Here is an 18,224-nt window from a genome sequence, read left to right as displayed (position 1 = left end):
CAGCCTGTAGAATAAATCCCAAAATCCAATTAATACCACATTTTTCAGCAGGAGTCCCAAATTTCTTCCTGCCTGTGTACAATTCTTCGTTTCTTCACCAGGGTCAGTTCTCAATGTCCTTGACCGGGGCCAGAAAAGAATGAGCTGTCTCCAATTAGCTCATTCTGATTCCTTTTCTTTCCCTGCTTGGCTTCTTTTAATCTGTAAATCCTGTGTCAGAACACCCAGCTGTTGCCGCTCATACCGGAGAAGCATAAGGATTTTCCCGGCATTGTCCCAGGCTCAGACCAGCCAGCGTAGGACGCCTTCTCCGGGCTCCTGTAGGTCCGAACGACCTCCGGGGCCACGGCACGAGCCTCTGCCTGCGCCATGCACTCCAAAGTCTTCCCGTCCAGGGCTCGCTTCCAGCGGAGCACCTCCTCACGTGCCTCTGCATGCTCACGAGCCTCTGCCTGTGCCATGCACTCCAAAGCTTTCCCATCCAGGGCTCGCTTCCAGCGGAGCACCTCCTCATGAGCCTCTGCCTGCTCCCCCTCTTTCCACAGTGATCCAGCTGGAAGACCTTGCATTTGATTTAACTTATTATAAATGGCCTGCAGCTGTTGACCCTGGCGCTCCATTTTCTTATAAAAGACATTAAACTGGGTAAACTGAATAGGTGTAGTCAAATTGGGATAGACCTGTGATGGCACGTGTCTCACCCGAGCCTCCTTTATTTCCCCGCATTCGGGACACCCCCAGGTCCCGTGGACACGGCATGGCTTGGGGGGGGTGCATACGGCAAAGCTGTTTTCATAGGCTCGGGCGTATTGGAGGGTAGTGGAACCATAACAGGGGCAACATTATCCAGGTCGGAAGCCAAAGGTATCACCGTGTCCTTGCCACTGAAAAACTCCCTGGCTCCAACCGACAACATAGAAGGCATTTCGGGCGTTGGGCGGAAAAGCTTAAAAAGGGCCGCCTGCACTCCTGCCTCGGCCACGAGAGTTTTTACTATCTTCTTTGTCTTATTCCATACTGGACTCAGGGAAAAGGCTTCCTTATCGCCCTGAGCCACCGACTTCCAAAGCTTGGAGCCTAGCCGCTCCCACACAGTTTTATTAAAAATTGTACTCGGCTTAACAAAAGGTTCCCTTCTCTGTCCCCACCGCAGCAGGCGGGATAACATATCAAAGGGGAGCCTTTCTCCCTGCCGCTTCATAATGTGCAATAAAGGCTTCTGTGTTATCTTTTCTTCAGCTGATACAGCGGTACTCACGTTAGCTGCTCTGCCCTTCTCCACCGCGGCTTATAGCCGCTCTCCTCAGGGCTCAGGTGCGCCTCTCTTTTCGGACGCCCGGGGGCTTCTCCAGCACTCCCCGTCGCGGCTCCCAGCCGCCCGCCTCTGGGCTCAGGCTCCTGGCCGTTCGCCTCTGGGCTCAGGCTCCCGACACTATCATCACTTGATACGAATCACGTCGGATAAGCACTCCCCGCCTCTGGGCTCAGGCTCCTGGCCGTTCGTCTCTGGGCTCAGGGCTTCTCCGCCTGGGTCAGGCCACCGACACTTTCATTCGATACGAATCACGTCGGGGTCACCATTTGTCGCATCGCAGGCGGACTTGGACAGAGCTCAACAGTCAGTATGATTGGAAGCAAAGTCATTTATTTCTCTCCAGCATACATCTTTATACTCTTGAAGCAGGCAAGCAAGCAATTGCTAATTGGTTAACAAAATACACACAAGCACTGCCATAACTTCATAGGGTAACATCATCCTAGACAGCTTTCTAATTTATTATCCTATTATTGCCTGCTAGAAAGAAGCTAGCCAAGGCCAACTTCTCATAACAAAACTCACACTCTCATGCAAAACAATCCCACAGGTGGCCATTTAGAAATCTTTTCCTTGCTTTTCTTTTTCACCTGGCCCCAGCGTTAGGACCGTTTGGGTGTTTCAGTGTGTGTGTTTTCCCATTTGGAGGCATTTGGAAGTTTGGAAGGGGAGCCGAAAGAGGCGTCTTTTTCACAAGCAAGTTGGCTTTCTGCACAGGTAGGGCCCTTGGCCATAAAGCTTAGCTCCGTTAGTGCGTCTGCATGGGGTTCCTCCAGTGCCTCAAGAGCCCGTGCTAAACTCTCGGTGTGGGCATTTGGCTTGCGCCAGTCAGAGTGCCGTGCCTGCGTCTTCCCAGGGCCGGCTCCCGTGAGGCGCGCATAACTTGGGAGGAAAGGGGTAGAAGAGGAAGCAAGTGAAGCTGACTTTGAGTGGTGGTGCCCCTGGGCCGAGTGGTCCTCCTGCTCCTTCCTGTCGGAGGTGTGGGCTCGAGTGTGGGCTTGGGGGGTCTGGCTGTGGGCGGTGGGAGGATGGTGTCCAGGGAAGTCCCAAAGGTCACCCTGTGCCGGCGGAGTGTGAAGCCTCTCCCCTAGGTTGGGGTGCCGAGGATTAAGCCTTCCTCTGTGGCTTGGGCTGGGGAGCATGATCCGGCGTCGGGTCCATTTGGGTGGAGCTGGCGGCCGGCAAGAATTCGGGCCATCAGGTCAACCCTCTGTGGAAATGGGGGTGAGCCGGCAGGCCTGCGATTTTGGCTTCGCGGGCGGGCAGCTCAAGCCTGGCCTCCTATGAGCCTGGAAGGCAGCCGGCCGGGCTCACCTGTCTCCTCCCTGGGCCCAAGTTCCTTTCAGGCAGCAGGTGGAGCGAGGAGCCCAGGGAGGAGAGCCCAAGGAGGTGTCCGGAGCCTCCTCCTGCCCGGCGCCTGCGCCCGCGCCCAGCAGGGCTCTTGCCCGCTCCCGGCCCACCTGGTTTTGGCCTCTGCCACCCCTAGCAGTCAGCCAAAAGACCAGAAGCCACCCTCTCCCTCCTGCACCCCGAGTGGCCAGCATAGGGCTTGAACCCATGACCTTGGCGTTATTAGCACCACGCTCTAACCAGCTGAGCTAGCCAGCCTACGGGGTGCCCTCTCTTGCCTGACCCTTTTGGAAGGAGTCACTGGCTGGCGCGGGGAACGATGTGGCCTCCGTTATCGAATGAATGGATCAAGACAGCAGTTGCTAAGGTAGGGGAATTAGCTCAAGTGGTAGAGCGCTCGCTTAGCATGCAAGAGGCAGTGGGATCAATGCCTGCATTCTCCAGCGGCAAGGCGGCCACAGGACCTTCTCTTGCCCTTCTTTTAGAAGCCATGGACAGTCAGCCGGCTCAGCTCCTCCAGTGGCCTCCATCCCTCTCCCCGCTTGGCCTCCCAAAAGGCCAGCCCTTGCGGAGCACAAAGCTCTTCCACCCCGGCCCTTCTCCCCCTTGCGCTGACTGGGAGGCTGGCGACAGCTGGGGGAGTTAGCTCAAATGGAAGAGCATGGGAGAAGTAGTCAGACCCATACACGCATTCTCCAGCCTGCTCTGCTCTGCTTTGCTCTGCTGTGCTGGGCTCTAGTGGGGGACCTGCACCTTTCTTTCTGAGCTCTCACTGGAGCACAATCCCTTTCCTCCTCCCTCCCTGCTAGTCTACGCCAAGCTCATTGGCCGGGAGGGAGAGCCACTCAAATACAGAATTACTCACATCCCAGGGGTCCATGAAGAGAATGAGGAGATGGGCGGGGTGGCATGCGATACCAGCTCAGCTGAGACCGTGAGACCTCGCAGCCTCCTGATCTCAGGCAGCATGGCAGCCGTGGAGCAGAGCAGAGCACGCAGACAGCTTGGAGACAGCCAAAGCGGGGAAGGGCTGCATTGGTCTGGAAGAGGGAGTCGGTGGCTGTCTATCCTGGCGTAGGCAGGGTCGTTTTGCTGTATGCTTTGCCAGGGGCCAGGGAGCCTGCTAGAGTTGCTGAGCTGGGCCTGCTCCTGGCTTTGCTTGGGTTAGAGGAAAGTGGTGAAGATAAGAACGGCCCTCCTGGGTGAGACCGATGGTCCATCTAGGCCACTATCCCGTCTTCTGACAGTCACCGATGCCAGGCGCTTCAGAGGCAATGGCCAGAGCAGGCAATCGTCAAGTGATCTATCCCTGCGTTGTCTTCTGAAGTTTGGTGCTTGTTTCAGGGGCTAACTCTCAGCCCAGACACACTCCAGGGAGGGAGCGTTGGTGTTTGTGCCGAGGAGCGTGGCTGGGACTCGGACCCCCTTCCCCAGCTCTGGGTAGCACGCACCCCTCCCCCCCATTTCAGGCTGTGTTCTGCTTAAGGCCACAGAGCCCTTGCCTTTTTTTGCCCGGTGCCTGAGAGTCAGGCCAGCTCCGGGGAATTAGCTCAAGCGGCAGAGCGCTCGCTTTGCATGCGAGAGGTAGTGGAGGACGCTGCCCGCATTCTCCGAGCCTGTCGACTAAGGGCTCCTGATGAGCGTGGTGGACGGGAGAGCCGGCCATCTGACTTTTGGCCTTGCTGCCCGTAGCGGTCAGGCCGAAAAATCAAAAGCCATCCTCCCCAGGCTCACAGCCACCCTGGGGCTCCTCTGCACCAGGGCCGGCTTTAGGAAGCGCGGGGCTTGTACTCACCGGGTGGTGCTCCGAGTCTTCGGCGGCAGGTCCTTCACTCACTCCAGGTCTTTGGCTGCACTGAAGGACCCGCCGCCGAAGTGCCGCCGAAGACCCAGAGCGCCGCCAGGTGAGTAAAAATTAAAAAGGCGCCTCTAGGCAGGGAAGGGATTCTCCCTGGACGTGGGGCCCTCTTAGGCGCGGGGCCCGATTAGGAGGAATTGGTGGAATAGGCCTAAAGCCGGCCCTGCTCTGCACCATCTTGCCTGAGCGAGTGGAAGTGGAGCCTGGAACTGAGCTGAGGCGCTGAGGGCTATTTGCTCTGCGTGCTTCACATGGAGGTGAAAACACGGGGCACAGATCTTTGAGCACAACCCTTGTCCTGAGGAATGGAGGGGGCTGCACAAAGAGAGACCGGCTCTCCCTGGCGGGGCTGAAGCGGCTCTTCACAGGGTCAGTGCCACTGGCAATTCGTACCAGAGTTTTGAAAGCTTCCTTTCCTGGGCGGGCTCCTCTCTCCCTAGGGGGAACTGGGGGCTCCAAACTTCCCAGAAACCATCATAGCGAGGCCAACCTGAGCACAGACACCTGCTCAGCACCCCGGGGTGCAGCCCTGAACTCCGGCAATCAGCTACGCTCAGCTGCCCACCCAACAAGCGTTACACGCAGGAGCCTTCGTGCCCCGCGTGTTCAGGTCCCTCCCAGTGCCAGCTTTAAACTCCGCTGCTCAGTTCTAAGCTTTGGCCACACGGGGGCAGCCTGGAGCTCAGCCAACGCCTCCCGTTGCTGGTTGCGTTTCCCGCTCCTCGTGGCAGGTTCACACCCCGCAGGCAGATCTCTGAATCGGAGCCGAACCGTTCCCCAAATCCAGCGCTTTAGCAGCAGCTTTGCTAGGAAAGCGCTGACGTCCCCAAGTAAAGTAAGAGCCAGAGCGCTGTGTCCAGGATCTTCTCTTGGGCCCCTCACCGTGGTGTCTGTCAGGTGCAAGGAGAAACCAGGGAAATGTTTTCATGGCGTTTAAGGGCAGAAGGGGTCATTAGCTCAGCTAGTCTGACCCCCGAATAACACAGAATTACACCATGACACGTATTGATCCCACAGACCTTAGATAGATCAAAGCGTTTCAGCCCTCAGGAAGGAGGCTAAACTGGGTGCCAGAGGCAGCGAACAAGGGGCCCCCAAGGCAATGGCAGGGAGCTGACACGGTGAAATATGCCCCGATGATCCCAGCAGCCGACCCACCCCCAAGCCACAGAGGTGGGACTCCCTGTTCCTCCTGCCCTTAAGAATCTCTGGTGGTAAGTGGGTGCCCCCAGTTCCCCAGATAAGAATCCTCCATGTGGTTTCCCTGGCTTCACCTCCAGATAAGAACATTGTGTGGAGGGGGTGGGAGGAAGGTTGTCTGGCAGATATGTAAAGGGGGACTGTGTCTCCCTGTCTGGCCCAGGCTCCTGGGAGGAAGTGATCTCAGTGTGTCTGGCTGTCTCCATTCCTCCCACCCATAAGAATCCCTGGTGTGTGGGTGCACCCTAGACCATTAAGGATCTCTGGGGGGTGGGTGTCTCTCTCCCCCTGGTCAGGATCTCTGGGGCGTGCCTGTATAAAAAGAGACTTTGACTCACCCAGGCTGGGCTGCCATCATAGAACAGACCAGGTCCTTCTGTGGAGGGTTTACGTTCCTCCAAGGACGTGATCTCAGTGTGTGTGGGTGTCCCTGTCCCTTCAACCCTTAACAATCCCTGGTGCGTGGGTGCGCGGGGCCCCATTACAATCCCCTCTGTCTTACCCCCCATGAGGGATCCGGTGGATGTGGGTGTTCTCCATGCTACTAGGGGTGTCTGGTGCCCCTGTCCCTCCGGGTTAACAGTGGAGTGTGTGGGTGTCCTCCCGCCCGTTAAGGATCCGTGTTGTGCGGATGCCCCTGTTCTTCACAACGGAGCATATGGGTGAGTCCCCCACCCCATGAACTAGCTCCCGTGTGTGGTTCCCCTGCCCCCATCCAGGCTCTGTGGTGTGTGAGTGTCCCTGTTCCTCTTTTCAAGACCCGTGTGGCAGGGGGGCGTCCCTCCCCCCAAGTCAGAATCCCCAACATGTGAGTGCTCCCATCCCCCCATCCAAGCTCTGCGCGGGGTAGGGGTGTCTAAAAAGAGACCATGTCTCACTGTCTGCCCAGGCTATGCTGCAGGGGGTATTCACAGGCACAATCCCACTACTGATCAGGACGGGAGTTTTGACCTGCTCTGTTTCCAGCCTGGGCCGGTTCACCCCTCCTTAGGCAACCTGGGGACCCCAAGCTTCCCTGGGATCACCATATTGATGCTGAGCTTAGTGCGGACACCTGATTGGCACAGCCCCCTGCAGCCCAGAACTACTGAGCTCAAGCGATCCACCATTCTCAGCCTCCCCAGGAGTTGGAATCACAGGCACCACCCACAGGGCCCAGCTTGTTTTGCAGCCTGCCAGCTGGAGCTTTAAACTCTGCTTGTGAGCTCTGTGCCTTGGCCAGACGGGGACAGCCTGGAACTGGGAAATGCTCCTGCTCCCCCCGCCCCCGTCTCATGTCGAGCTGCAGGCGCCTCTGTCCTCCCAGGTAAGATCCCGGATGTTTCGGTGCCCCCTTCCCCCACCCAGGTGTCCGGGTACCTCTGCCCCCCATACAGAATCCTGGGTGTGTGGGTGTCCGTCCCTCTGCAGAGGATCCTGGAGTGTGGATGCCCTTGTCCCCCCCTACAAGATCCTGGGTGTGTGGGTGCCACTTACCCCCCTAGTAGATCTCTGGTGGGTGGGTCCCCAGGGTGTGAGTGCTCCCATCCCCCGATACAGGCTGGGGCGGGGGGGGGTATAACTGGCTCTCCCTGTCCTGCCCAGGCGGTGCTACAGCAGCTGTTCACAGGGGCAGCAACCCCACTGTCACCCTGCAGCTTTAACCTGCTCCAGGGGTGACCTGCTTCACCCTCCTGTGGGAGCTGGGGACCCCAAACTTCCCAGAATCAGCTGATTGATGCTGAGCTTAGCACAGACACCGGCTCAGCCTGGCAGGGAGCTGCCCTGAGCCCTGACAATCAGCTTCCCTCCGCCTCCTGCTGCACAGCGAGGATCCCACGCGAGAGGCTTCACTGCCCAGTTTGTTCAGGAGCATCCCAGGCTCCAGCTGTAAACGCTGCTGGTCAGTTCTGAACTTTGGCCACACGGGGGCGGCACTAATGGTCCCATCTAAACACTGTTTGCGTTCGACCCTTCAGCTCACAGATTGTAACCCGCGGGCAGATCTCTGAGTGCAGCCAAATCCCTCCCCAAACTGAACATTGAAGCAGCAGCGCCCATTGGAAAGATCAGGATTTTTGCCTTTAAAAACAAGGGAAATGTCTCCAGCGAGAGACTGAAGAAGCTCAATTGATTTCATTGACTCCATAAATGTTCCTCTGTGTCCCCCTAGGAGTCATGCCCCACATTTTGGGAACCACTGAACCCTACTCGCTAATCAGGGGCTAGTGATGCCAAAGCCCAGGGAAAGGGAGAACAAGTGCGGGGCCCCCAGCACTGGAGCCATGTGAAGGGGCTGCAGGAGAGGGGCAATGGCTGGTGGCCCAGGGAGTTAAGGGCAAAGGGGGCACAGGAGGGGGCAGGAGTTAGGGGTGAAGGAGGCGCAAGGGTTGGGAGTGCAGGAGCTAGCGGTAAAGGGGGAGTGGGGATCGTCCAGGAGCAATGGGGAAGTGCCAAAGTACAAGCTTTGCCCAGGGCACCATTTCCCCTAATGCTGGTCTGAGCGAACAATTGGAAATTACCCTTCAGTGAGACCAGAACCATCGTGTAGAAAAGCCCCTTTGTTAAGTGGTGGTGGCTTAGGGAGATGGGTTAGAAAGCAACAGGCATTTGTCTGTGGAGGTTGGATTCTTGCCTGCTAGGCCAGGCTGGTGTGTGGTGTCTCCATGGCTGCACTTTCATTTTCTGATCTGCCACTGGGAGCCAAGTCTAGACATATTCAGAGGCTCTATGCCAGGGTTTCTCAAACTTCCTTTCACTATAACCCCTTTTTGCAAAAAAAAAACTTACTACATGACCCTAGAAAGATGCACCAAGCCCCTCTACACTGAGCAGAGGCAGAGGAGACAAAGCCTGAGCCCTGCCCCAGTTAGGTGAGGGCAAAACCAGAGCTTGAGGGATTCAGCCCTGGGTGGTGGGGCTCAGACTTTTGGTTTCAGCCCCAGGCACCAACAAGTCTAATGCCAGCCCTGGTGACCCCATTGAAACAGGGTTATGACCCACTTTGGGGTCCTGACTCACAGCTTGAGAACCACTGCTCTATGCTGATGGGAGAGAGTTTTCCTGGGGGTGTAGTTAATCCACTTCCCCAAGAGGTGGCAGCTATGTCAGTGGGAGAAGCTATATCGGTGGGTGTGCAAGCTGTGGTGTTTGCCACATTTAAGAAGTTTAATCAAACCCCATTTTTAAAACCACCTGTGGTCTGGGAATGGCAAAGGAGCTCGATGAAGCAGAGTTTGTCCTTCAAAGTCCTGGACATCACGATTCCACACTCTTTAGTGTCATGGGGATATTGCTCAGTGGTAGAGTGCTTAACTGCAGTTCAAATAGTCTTCAGTTCAAACCCCAGTGTTCTCTTATAACCCTCTTTCTTTTTTTTTAAAAAAGGAAAACATTTTCATTTCCATTCTCCATTATGTTCAGGGGCTCCTCTATACAGGAGTGCTTGATATCAATGTAAACACTCAACATTTCACTGTCCAAATGCATAAAAACCTAGCAAAGCTGTCCATCAGCTAAAATCAGTTCCAATCCTCTAAGTGTCTAGTTTATGTTTTCATCAGTTAAACAAAGGTATCATACGAATGTACATTTGCAGATCCCTCTTCTCCAGGAGCTATGTTGTGCAGAAGAACAAGAGCCACATCCAGCTGCAGTTCAGGAGTCTGATGACCAAAGAGCCACAAAGTGTTCTGAGGGCTGGAGAAAAATGCCTTCTAGTGAGCTATTGAACGAGCTCAACCTGTTTAGCTTATCAAAAGAAGATTGGCAGGTGACTTCATTGAAGTGTTGAAGGGCCTTAATGGAGATAAAAGATTGGGTATTAAAGGGCTTTTTAATCTAGCAGAGAAAGGCATAGCAAGACCCAGTGGCTGGAAGGTGAAAAGAGACAAATTCATATTAGAAATAAGACACAAATATTCAACAGCCAGGATGATTCACCACAGGAACAAGCTACCAAGGAAAGTGGTGGATTTGCCATCTCCTGGTGTCATCTAATGGAGACTAGATGCCTTTCTGGAATGTGTTTGCCCCAAAAGTAGCTCTTGTGTCATACAGGAGGCCTGTGATATGCAGGGGGTCAGATTAGATGCTCTAATGGTCTCTTCTGGCCATAAAGTCGACTAATTTCTGAAAAACTGAGTGTAGCATTGGGAGCAGCGTCTGATGTTTTCCTGTCTAGCCGGCTTGCTGCCTAGAACGAACGCTCCTTGAGTGGGGTGATCCACAGGGAGTAGCTCAAGCCTCCAAAGTGCCTGGGCAGGGGCAGGACATTAGCACAGCAAGGGAGGGGTGTGGCAGTGACATCACAAAGGCCTTTTGCAGGACCTCAGACTATTGGTCAAAGGTGGTGGAGAGGTGGTGACCTCACAGAGAGATGCTGACATCAGGCAGGCAGGACAGGGGCCGAGGGGTCAGGGAAACCTCAGAGACCCCTGTGGCTTTGCTTCAGCAAGTCTCCTTCTCCAGGTCTCTCTTTGAGGACTGAGAGAGTATTCGGGTTCACGTACGTGGGCGCCAGGAGGAGCCTCTTTCGAGTTTTCTCCTTCCCTTTTAGTGAGTTTACTAGAGACCAGCCGTCCCTGTTTAGAAGGTAAGAGCCTCCTCGATGTTTGAAACCTGTTCAGTCTGATCCATCTGGTGACCGTTGAATTCTAGGCATGGAAAACATGAGCTTAAGGAGGCAGAATTTTATTGCGCACCTGGGATTTTGTCCCTTAGAATCACTGGGGTCATTAGGGTTTGTCCTTTTGGTTTCACCTTTTCCTCCATCCGTCTCTCCCTCCTTTCTCTTTGTCTCTTGCTTCTTTTGTCCTTTCTCCTGTTCCCCTCCCAACACCAGGAGGGGTGTTCGTATGTGTCCCAGGTGAGTGCTCTGCAGCTCCCACTGTGGGATGTCCACCCAAAAATGTTGGGCTGAAATAGTGCTCAGGCAGTGATCCCCACCGGTGACCTGGGCCATCCTTTGGGCGAGAGCCCTCAGCCTGCCGTCCTCAGTCTCTACCCTGATTGGCTGAGCAGGGGGTTATTGACAGGGAGGAGACTCAGGTCCTTGTTGTTCTCTTTTAAGACCAAGTAAATAAGTCATAACCAGTTCTATGTTTGATGAATTTTGCTGCTTCTCTGCATTAATGGTCTCTGAGCAGTTCATGATTCTCTCTAACAATGCAATTCTCCTCAAATACTTGCTGAATATTTATTGTGCACTGTTGTTGGTCTGGAGCTCATCTGAGAGCACTTTATTCAGGTCATTCAGTGTCTGAAATTCAAGATCCGATGGTTAGTTTAAAAATCAGGGCTCTTGGGTCCTATTCCCAAATCTGCCAGTGACTGGCTGTGTGACCTAAGACAAGTCAATTCTCCTTTCTCAGCCTTAGCTTCTCCCTCTTTCAAGTAGGGATAATAATGATCCGCTCCTACCTACCTCATGGTGGGTGGGGATCCATTGGCGAGTGTCACTAGGAGTAGTGTGTAATATGCGGTGTCCTATCACATTTACTCAGAGCAGATTATGACATAATAGAACAGCTGAAATAGTCTATTTGATTTGTATTTTTTTATTTTGAAATTGTTAAGAGCAGCAATTACTTAGCTCAGACTGAAGCATCTTATCTAATGTTTGAGATCTAAGTGTCTCCTCTTTGTGTGCGATGAGACAATTTAACACACTGTGACAAACAGGAGATGCTTTTGTTTTGCAACAAAATATTTGTGCAAAGAACTTTCATCCCACTCGTTTTGATTTCGAGAAACAAACTGGTTTAGTCTGAAGGGGATTTTCTGACAGAAATGGTTTCAATGAAATTTCCCCACCATCTCGATTCCTGGGCTCTAGCCCTTTTTCTGGGTTTTTTTGGTCCATTAGAACAGGAGTCAGGACTGTTGGCTTCTCTTTCTGGCTCTGCCACCACCTTGCTGTGTAGGCCCTTGGGAAGGTCACGTCCCTTCTTTGTACTTCAGGCTTCTCCCCATCTGTCCAATGAGAACAGGGACAGTTCTCGAACTCTGGGCAGTCATTTTCAGCCGGGCCCCGGCAGGGATAACTAAAAATTTATATGGATATATATATATGTATATATAAAAAAGACTTTCATTCCTTAGGAACCGGTTCCCTATAAAAAGTTCTGATTTAAGGAATGTGCCACAGTATGTATTTTTTGTACCAATAGCGTTATCATGCGTCCGTATTTTCCCAGGAGGAATTTTTAAATTTTTAAATTTTAAAAATTCCTCCCAGACAGTGATTTAAGAACCAAAAAGCCTGACATGTCCAGGAAAATACAGGTGTATGTTAACCCTACCTAAAGTTCTTTTTTAAAAAGATGGGCCTGAACTAGAAACGAATTCTGTTTTACATGTGTGGGTCCCTGCCACTCCCTGGGGCTGTGCTAGTGTGACCAGATGTCCTGATTTTATAGGGACAGTCCCAATTTTTGGGACTTTTTCTTATATAGGATCCTAATAACCCCCACCCCCTGTCCTGATTTTTCACACTTGCTGTCTGGTCACCCTACGGTGTGCACATGTGTGGGTTCCAGCTGCTCCCTGCCCCCCTCATTGAAGCAGGTGTGCAGGGTTACTGCCCTGGGAACTGCAGGCACCAGTGGACATGGGGCTGTCTGGAGGCAGGGCAGGGTCTGACTGGAGGTAGGGTCTGGCGGCAGGCAGGGCAAGGGGTGCGGGGCTGGCTGGAGACGGGGTGTGCGGGACTGGCTGGCTTCAGGCAGGGGGGTGCAGCAGGGGCTGGCTGCAGGCAGGGCAGGAGGTGCAGGGCCGGTGGTGTAGGGCTGGTGTGGGCAGGGGGGTGTGGGGAGTTGGCTGGCTTCAGGCAGGGCCGCAGGGGGTATGACAGGGGTTGGCTGGAGACAGGGTGCAGGGCTGGCTGCTGGGGGTGTGGGGCTGGTGCAGGCAGGGTGTGCAGCAGGGGCTGGCTGTGGGCAGGGGGTGTGGGGCTGGCTGGAGGCAGGGGCTGGTGCAGGCAGGGCAGGGGGTGAGGGGGTGGAGGCAGGGCAGGGGGTGCAGGTACAGGGGGTACAGCCCACCCTGTACGGTAAGTGCCCCCTCCTCCCTCCGTCAGCACCGGGATAGCAGCAGCAGCCCGGGGCTTGGGAGCTATTTAAATGGCCCAGGGCTCCCCTGCTTCCACTGCCCTGGCCCTGTAAATAGCTGAGGGAGCCCTGGGGAAGCTGCAGGGCTCTGGGGGCTATTTAAAGGGCCGGGGCGGTAGAAGCAATGGGAACCCTGGACTTTTTAAATAGCCCCCAGCGCCCCGCAGCCCTACCCCAGCCCTATCCCAGCCCCTGCTGGGAGCCCCAGGCCCTTTAAATTGCCCCCTGGGGAAGCCGGGCCACCCTGGTACAGCGCACCAGCTCTTGCCAGTACGCAGTACCAGGGCTTGGGCACGGGGCCCTCTTAGGGGTGGGGCCTGATTCAGGGGAATCGGGAGAATCGGCCTAAAGCTGGCCCTGTGTGGGGGTGGGACAGGACTTGGTCCCATTCTGGGCACCACCAAAAATTATACAAACCTGCCGCCCCGTCCAGCCCAACCTTCTGCTAATGCACCTCAGCCCACACCCGTGCAGGGTTTGAAGCTTCCATTGCTTAAACTCCAGGACACTGGGGGATTTCAGCTCCCCTTTACCCACAGGGAGCTTTCACCCCACTCCCAGCCAGGTTCTTGTCCATGGGATCACTGCAGGGGGGCTGAGTCCCGCTGGGTCTTTTCTCTCTCTGTGACAGGCCAGGGTGCAATAACTGGGGCATCTGAGCACCCAGGACCTTCTGTGGGGCTGCCATTCCCCTTCCCCTGCTGTGGTCTCATCTGTCATTGACTCCAGCCTTTTTTCTATCCATCGTCAGCACCATCCCAAGCAAGCTGCACTCGCCTCAGAAAGACAGTGTCCCCTGCTGGGTGTACATCACTGACCTCCCTCCTCTCTGAGCACTGACTGCCCCTCTGTTTCCTGGCCTCTCAGTCTGTGCAGATGGGACCTTTCTCTCCAGTGCTGGAGATTTGCCCTTCTCATCTACCCTTGTCCCAAGCAGCACAGCGGGTGGGAATCTTACATGTACTGAGGTGACTTAGGAGCAGGAAACCCCCCCTGACCTTCCATGCAATTGGCACTTGCCCCTCACTGAGCAGGATTGAAACTCCTGCAGGGAGACTGGTGGGCCACATCCCCTCTGGGCATGAGCAAAGCAGCAGGGTGAAAAAATCAACCTGGAGACACTGGGGATTGAACCCAGGACCTCATACATGCAAAGTATGTACTCTACCACTGAGCTACATCCCCAGATAGTCTTTGCTTGCTGTGGGTTACACCATGGGTAGGCAACCTATGGCACGTGCGCCGAAGTTGGCACACAAGCTGATTTTCAGTGGCACTCACAATGCCCAGGTCCTGGCCACCAGTCTTGGGGGCTCTGCATTTTAATTTAATTTTAAATTAAGCTTCTTAAACATTTTAAAAAACCTTATTTACTTTACATACAACAATAGTTGGTTATATATTATAGACTTATAGAAAGAGACCTTCTAAAAACATTAAAATTTATTACTGGCATGCGGAACCTTGAATTACAGTGAATAAATGAAGACTCAGCACAGCACTTCTGAAAGGTTGCTGACTCCTGGGTTACACTCAGAGCCCTCTTGTTTCCAGAGCATCCAGTGGCCTAAAAGCAGCATGGGGGACACATTCCCTGCTCTGAGGGCAAACCTGCTGTCCTGGAGATTGCTGGTTCTTAGGGTCACTTTGCAGCAGGGCCAGATTCGATGTGTGGGGCAGAGAGAGAGGGTGCCCTGGACTCAGGGTGCAGAGATACACTCAGGCCTCTCCCCGGCATTGGGTGGGGGATGCTGCCACCCCCTGTTGGAAGGTAATGGGAGGGGAGGGGTGCTGTGAGTCTCTCAACACCTGACCCTGGTGGCAGAGGTGCTGTGGGGAGCTCCAGGTGTTTCTAGGATCTGCTCTTTCCACCTGCCTGTAAACTCCAGCTTTCCCCAGCACATTCACTGCGGTGCAATTGGGTCATTGTTTCCATGGCTGAGCAGCAAAGAATCACTCCCAGATTCTCTTCTATTGGCGGCAGGATTAGCCTGTGTCAGTGGTTAATGAGGTGGATCTAGTTGTAAATTGTTATTCATTCCCCACCTTGACAATTCACACAGTCCCTTTCCCATGCAGATTCCCAGCACCTCGGTGATCCTGGTAGCAGGGATTGGGTCCTGAGATTTTCAGGGTTCTTCCCCCTCCACCTGGAGTGAACTCAGCTTTTCCCCCATCCCAGACAATCCATGAAATAACAACAGGGGCATAAAGAAAGAGGAGAGGGAACATCTCACGGCCAGGGCTGGATGTGCCCAGGGCCCCCTGCTTGTCCATTGTTTCCATGGAATTTGGCCTCCTGCTTTGCACAAGGGACAGAGAAAGATCTTGCTGTTCCTGTGTCTGTGCAAGGAAAATTGTGCTTCCCTAGGAAAGAGAGGCGGGAAATGGCCCCATGGTGGGACAATATCCTCAGGATTAAGACCTAAGGACTCAGGCTGAGAACTGATAGAACTGCACTCACCTGGGATTTAACAAATTGTCTTTCATGGAGCAGGGCCAGTTCCAGTGTTTTTGGCACCCCAAGCGGAAAAAAAAATAAAAAAGCTGCAATCAATGGCAGCTCTACCTCTGCCGCTTTTGGTGGCAAGTCCTTCCATCTGAGAGGGACGAACTGCCGCTGAAGCCTCCCCTTTCCATTGACTGCCCGCCCCAGGGACCTGCTTGCTGCGCTGGTGCCTGGAGCCAGCCCTGCCATGGAGACACTGGGAAGATGGGGGAATCAGGAAAATAACATGGATTTGTTTACATTGCAAGTGAAGCTTTTCTGGTTTAAAGTCATTTTTCCCTGACTGGGAATTGAGCCCAGGCCTTGGCAGTGAGAGTGCCAAATCCTAACCACTAGACCACCAGGGAGATGACAATATGGTTTTTCTTCTCACTTATACTACACTTTCTTAGGCTACTTTCTAGCCACTTTCTGAAACTGTTCCACTGTCCACTCCCTGGGAGGCTAAGAGCAGAGAACCCCTGTACTCAGGGTCACAACCTGAGACCAACCCAAGTCACTGAAACAAACTCAAATCATGCTTCCTCCAGCAGGATCACAGAGACACACAAAAAAAACCCATCAGGAACAATCCTCCTCTGCCTTCATTTACCCCATCGCAACCCTCTCAGCAGCCGAATCTTGCAGGAAGGACACGGAGCTGATAGGAGCTCTGGCACAGAGACCAAGGCAGGGGTGTTGCTCCCCCTGGGTGTGAGATGATCACATTCTGACTCCGTGTAACCGGGCTCTGAGCTTTGCCATCTTGTGAGTTCTGAGCACTGAGCCCCCCGGACCCTTTTGCTGGGAGCATGGGGATTGCACAACAGCTGCCAGACCTTTTCCCATCTCCTTGTCCTCCTCAGCTTCCCCAGACCTTCCCCACAAATGGTTCTATCAGGCGCTGGAGGGATCTAAGGACCTGCAGGTTTCCCGAACCCACCTCTTAAGGCAAACAGTGATTCCCTTCTCTGACACTCCTGGCCCTGGGCTTCTTTTGAGTTTTTCCCTAGGGGGCCTGACTCCCTGTGAAAATGTGAGTGTGGCATGTGGGGAACTCAGACTCTCCCCCACTAGATGAGTCCAACAGCACCTCCCCTTGGTGGGAGAATCCTAAATTCCACCCTCCCACCCTGGTTACTCTGACCAGCTGATGGTGGCAGCATGCTAAATCAACCCCAGCTCTCTGGGCTAGAAAGCAGCATCTAACCAGCCTTGTGACAGCTCCGGTTTGCTCACTGGAGACATAACAAACCAGGAAAAAAGGCAAATGTCAGACAGGGAACCTCAGCTCACAAATAAACACCCTCAGGCTCCTTCTACACTGCGATTGGGCAGTTGACTGACTTTAAATCTAGCTAGCTCAGTTGGTAGAGCATGATGCTCTTAATCCCACCATCATAAATCCAAGCCCCATGGTGGGTGGTAGCAACAGCCCTTAGGTGTCACTCTTCTGCTAATAGTGACAGACCAAAATGAAACAAACTCTCCATGCTCTTCGGCAGGTTATGTTTTCTCCTCTCTCTGAGCTTCAGTAAAACATGAGGAGAGACCAAACTGACATTTGCACCCTCCGTTAAGAGAGGAATTTCTCCTCTTCCATTCTACCCCAGGCAAGAAGAGGGGATAATAACCATTTAACAGATGACTGCAGAGAGAAAAGTTTGGTCTTTATAAATAGGACGATGATCCATTGTTCTCCACGTCCACTGACGGTAGGACAAGAAGTAATGGGCTTAATCTGCATCCAGGGAGATTCACGTTAGATGTTGGGAACAGCTTTCTAACTCTGAGTGTAGTTAAGCTCCGGTATAGGCTCCCAAGGGTGTCTGTGGAGTCTCTGTCTTCGGAGGTTTTTAAGAACAGGTTGAACAAACCTCTGTCAAGGATACTCTACATATACTTGGTCCCATAGACAACCTGCTCTGGCTCTGGTTCCCTCCTTCTGCTCCCTGCCTGGGCCAGCTGCTGTGGGCACTTGACCTCACATGGCCCTGACGCATCGTCTCTGCTTGGCCCTGCCTCAGCAGTGAGGGCTGGATTTCATGACCTTTCCAGGGCCTTTGCAGCCGTACAGCTCTATAATTCGATGCCATCGCAATATAATATAAACAACAACAAAAGTGGAAACACCCCAATCTAACATCTAACAATTCAGCCTGAACTGACATTCCACAGCACAGAGTGACAACACGTAGGAGTGCAAAGCCCGACAATTCAGCACCATGCAAATGAACTCCCCATGGGGCAAAATGACACACTGCAAAAGAGCGCAGCTCAAACCGATTCAACACAAGGCAGTGCAAAAACCATACAACACGGAACAATGCGTCAGAGTGCACAGTGACACTGTGCAAAACAGCTCAGCGTGGAACAACGACACAGCACAAACCCACACAATAGAATCCTATAGAAAGGTAGGGCAGGGAGGGACCCCGAGAATCAGGGCCAAGTCTCCCTAGGCCACCCCTGACAGGTGTTTGAAGAACAGGGAAACAAAGGGCACCATAAACTTATGTTTTGTGGATGAGTCAAGAAAAGGGAGCAGCATTGTTCCCCTCGGGCAGCCCCTGTTCAATTCCAGATTAGAAAACAAAACTCTTCTGCAGGAATATCCAAAAAATGTTGTGTTTCACTTCACTTCATAAGTACAGTTGTGTGGCAATTAAATGATGACCTGAAAGTTTCATGAAAGTGTGGGAAATACGGACGTATCTGAGAAAAGGGCTTGGAATGAAGGAAGACAAAAAATTGATGGGTCGAGAGAACAGGCCCTGTTTCCCCCTGGTCTGGAGCGTCTCTCACAACTACTGGAATAGCAAAGCTAAGCAAATGGGGTTCTATTGTTGCAAAGGAGATTGAAGTGAGGCCATTTTCTCCGGATAGAATTAATGGTAATGTCAGGAGTGGGATTTGAAACCACGT

General features: G+C 53.4%; 3 non-coding genes across 3 annotated transcripts; all 3 read right to left on the bottom strand.

Moving 5' to 3' along the window:
* Window positions 1–2,849: 2,849 nt before the first annotated feature.
* Window positions 2,850–2,923, bottom strand: TRNAI-AAU. Its single transcript has one exon. It is a non-coding gene; the product is annotated as a tRNA-Ile (tRNA).
* Window positions 2,924–13,924: 11,001 nt separating this feature from the next.
* On the bottom strand, window positions 13,925–13,996 carry TRNAA-UGC. The gene has a single exon. It is a non-coding gene; the product is annotated as a tRNA-Ala (tRNA).
* Window positions 13,997–15,595: 1,599 nt separating this feature from the next.
* Window positions 15,596–15,667, bottom strand: TRNAE-CUC. The gene has a single exon. It is a non-coding gene; the product is annotated as a tRNA-Glu (tRNA).
* Window positions 15,668–18,224: the final 2,557 nt, after the last annotated feature.

Source organism: Mauremys mutica, unplaced genomic scaffold (assembly GCF_020497125.1).
Source record: "Mauremys mutica isolate MM-2020 ecotype Southern unplaced genomic scaffold, ASM2049712v1 Super-Scaffold_100267, whole genome shotgun sequence".
NCBI classification, from domain to species: Eukaryota; Metazoa; Chordata; order Testudines; family Geoemydidae; genus Mauremys; species Mauremys mutica.
This window is presented reverse-complemented; position numbering and strand designations above follow the sequence as displayed.